General features: G+C 54.7%; 1 non-coding gene across 1 annotated transcript; it reads left to right on the forward strand.

Annotated features, from left to right (window-relative positions):
* Window positions 1-465: 465 nt before the first annotated feature.
* On the forward strand, window positions 466-539 carry TRNAI-AAU. Its single transcript has one exon. It is a non-coding gene; the product is annotated as a tRNA-Ile (tRNA).
* The last annotated feature ends 3308 nt before the right edge of the window (window positions 540-3847 follow it).

Below are 3847 nucleotides of genomic sequence, written 5' to 3' on the forward strand. Positions count from 1 at the left end.
GGGGGGGGGGGGGGGGGGGGGTGGGGAGGGGAAACACACACAAGCAGAAAGGAAGAGGCCAAGCCCTTGTTGGGCGACGAGACTCGGTGGTCCTCTTGTCCGCATTTCTGCACTTTCGAAGTTTTATTTGGCCCCAGCAAAGGCACGGAGGCCACGAGGATCCCACGCTGCAAGGATCCCTGGGGGGTGGCGACAACAGCGCTGGGCTGGGGTGGCGGAGAACCTTTCCACTCCGGAGCGGAGCCTCCCACGGGCAGGTCGCGCTTTCCCGGCGAAAGCCTCGCATTCGCCGCCTCGCTTCCCCTGCAAGGCCTCGGGGTCTCGGTTTCTCTCTCCGGCCAATGGGGAGGACCGGGAAGGCCGCGGCCACCGCGGGAGTCCGGAGGGCGGGAGACGGGCCGGCAGGCCGGCGGCGCCGCGGGCTCACAAAGCTCGTAGGCGTATCGCGGCGGCTGGCTGCCGGGTGGCCGGTTAGCTCAGTTGGTTAGAGCGTGGTGCTAATAACGCCAAGGTCGCGGGTTCGATCCCCGTACGGGCCACGACGGGCGTTTTTGCTTTGGGAGAGGCAATTTGCAATTTTTTTTTGGAGACGCAATTTGCAATTTTTAAAAAAAAAACTTGTCTTTTCAAGGGCTGCGAGCTGCGTGCAAGACGGGAGGGAGTCGCGGAGTCGTCCCAGGAGATCCACTGGGAAGATCCCTCGCGGCGGGGAGGTGGCTCGTCGCCCCAGGCCACCGGTCTGTTTAGAACGCCCTCGGTTAGGCCTTTACAAATCTGCCCTTTTTAAAGAGCCGCCCAAACCCACGCAGATGCCTCTCTCACGCCCCCGTTCCTGAGGCTCCGCCTTGCCGGAAGTACCAGCAAGTGCAAACAAGTGCTCCCAGATGTTCCCAGTGTTCTCCGAGGGCCCTTGCGGGGACCCCAGTGGTCATGGAGTTCTTTCCGTTGAAAATTCAGATCTGGAATTCATTCCATAAACGTTTATGGAGCGCCTACTGCATACCCGGCACCGCTGTAGGCAGGAAGCAACACGAGAGACACGAGTCCCGGTCCGCTTGGAGTCAATAATCGGCCAATGAATGACTGTGGGTTTTCAGTGAGACTTCTGGTGGTGGAAGCTTCTGGAAACCTTCTCTTGCTTTTTTTTTTGTTTTTTTCTTTTTCTTTTCGGAAAGGTCTTACACTTCACATTTTTTCCTCTTGGTTCTGCATTTTGCAGCCAGAGGGCAGTGGATGAATTTTCATTCGTGGTGAAAGTCTCTAGGCCTAGTCAGGTGTGTTCAGTTTAACAAAAGCCAGTTTTCTAGGATCCAAGCTATTTAAATAAGGTTCCCGCAGGAGGTAAAACATCCCCACTGGACACAGCTACTACTACATGACTCCTGTATCTTAAGCTCTGACCTAATTAGGTATTAATAGCAGCTCAGAGTCCAGGGACCACAGGCTTAAAGCCCCTGGTAAGTGCTCAGGGTGTAGGAAATATTCTCAGTAAATGCTCGCCAAGGAGACTGTTAGAAGCAAGGTTAGACCAGGCATGGTGGCTCACTCCTGTGATCCCAGCACTTTGGGAAGTGGAGGTGAGAGGATTGCCCGAGCTCAGGGGTTCACCAAGCCTGGGCAACTTGATGAAACCTGTCTCTACAATAAATCAACCGGGTGTGATAGTGTGCACCTGTGGTTCCAGCCACCCAGGAGGCTGAGGCAGAAGCTGCCTCCGGAGCCCAGGAGGTGGAGGCTGTGGTGAGCTGTGATCGTGCCACTGCACTCCAGCCTGAGCGACTCAAAAACCAAAACAAAACAAAACATCTGAACCATCTGAGACACACTCCATACTTCTGATCTCCCCTCTGGCCAACCCTTCAAGGGGGGTCCACTAATGAATGAAAGCACCGCAGGAAACATAGTGAATGCAATGTGAGTACTGATGATTACGAGGATAATGATGATGACCACAGTCCTGTAGAGGAAAAATATGACCAGAAGGTCTTCCAGAACCTTCTCTGACAGCAGCCTGGCCCTCAGCCTCCTTCCTGATTTGGCATCCAGGCACTCGTCATACTGTGCAGCAAATACGAGTTTCTTCCTTCTTGCCACCTGGACTGTATAACCCAACAGGTGGCCCTACGGTTCTCATCCCGGAGAGGAGCTGAGACGTGTGTATACACCGGCAGCCACGACACATGGCGGGAAGGACAGACAGAGCCTCAATAGTCAAGAGAAGAGGAGACTAGGCTGAGAAAGAGGGACCATAGGGCTGACATATGAAGAGGGTGGGCTCATTCATCCACTCATTCATTCATTCTTAGACACCCATCCATCATTCATTCTCCCAGCGTGCATTCTAGGCCTGTGCTGGGCAGCAAACAAGTCGTTTATCCTCTCTGCCCTCAAGGTGCACCCAGTCTGGCGGGGGCAGGTAGGGACGGAGTGGGTGGATGTTGGAACAATTGGGGGACTGGGGAGCACACGTGTTAGAGATTCAAGCTTTCAGCTGGGCTCCGTGGCTCAGCCTGCAATCCCGTGCTTTGGGAGGCTGAGGTAAGTGGATTGCCTGAGCCCGCAGGTTCGAGACCCACCTGGGCAACTTGGCGAGCCCTCATCTCTACAATAAATCAAAAAAATCAGCCGGCCGTGGTGCCTGTAATTCTGGCTACTCGGAAGGCTGAGGCAGAAGGATCGCTGGTCGAGGCTGCGGTGGCCGGGAGCGGCCACTGCACTCCAGTCTGGGCGACTCAGTGAGACTCCGACTCAAAAAAACAAAGCAAAACAAAAACAAATTTTTTTAAAAATTCAAGCTTTTGGCCAGGCGCAGCGGCTTACGCCTCTAAACCCAGCACTCCCAGGCAACTTGGTGAGACTTCAACTCTACAATAAATCAAAAAAATTAGCCGGGCGTGGTGGCATACGCCTGTTAGTTCCAGCTATTTGAGAGGCCGAGGTGGAAGGATCGCCTGAGCCTGGAAGGTCGAGGTTGTGGTGGCGGAGAGCAAGCCACTGCACTCCAGCCTGGGCGACAGAGTGAGATCCCAACTCAAAAAAAAAATTTTTTTTTAAACTTTGGTTCCCCTCCAGGTGTAAAAGGCAGAACGTTTGGGGTTGGGTCCAGGACTCTGCATATCTCCAGAGGATCCTCAGGTGAATCTGATGCCGGCTGAGGCTGTGAACAATTGGATAGCGTGGTGACTGCTAGGCCAGAGGCTCTTAAACCCCGGAGACCTCCACCTGGGAGATCCGGGACAGCTCCCAGAGGAGGTGACATCTGAGAGTTAAAAATGTCCATGACCGGCCCGGCGCGGTGGCTGAAGCCTGTAAGCCCAGCACTTTGGGAGGCCGAGGAGAGAGGATTGCCCGAGTCCAGAGGCTCGAGACTAGCTGGGCAACTTGGCGAGACCTGTCTCTACAAGATATCAAAAAATAAGCTGGGCGTGGTACCGCGCCTGTAGTTCCAGCTACTTGGAAGGCTGAGGCGGAAGGATCGCTGGAGTCCAGCAGGTCGAGGCTGCGGTGGCCTTAGGCGTGCCACTGCACTCCATCCTGGGCGACAGAGTGAGACTCCAACTCAAATAAAATGACAATAAATAAAATAAAAAACGTCCATGACAGTTTGGGCGCGGTGGCTCAAGCCTATAATCCTAGCACTTTGGGAGGCCGAGGCGAGAGGATTACGTGAGCCCTTGGGTTGGAGACCAACCTGGGCAACAGGGTGAGACCTCGTCTCTGCAATAAATCAAAAAACCAAAACAAAAAAAACGGCCCATGACAGGCAACAAGACGACAAGCAAATGAGGCCTGTCTGCTCCGCGGCTCCATCGCAGGCGCGGGGCGGGGCGGGGGCAACGTCGGCGGG

This window comes from Carlito syrichta, unplaced genomic scaffold (assembly GCF_000164805.1).
Source record: "Carlito syrichta isolate Samal-C Ts95f unplaced genomic scaffold, Tarsius_syrichta-2.0.1 Scaffold307187, whole genome shotgun sequence".
NCBI lineage: Eukaryota > Metazoa > Chordata > Mammalia > Primates > Tarsiidae > Carlito > Carlito syrichta.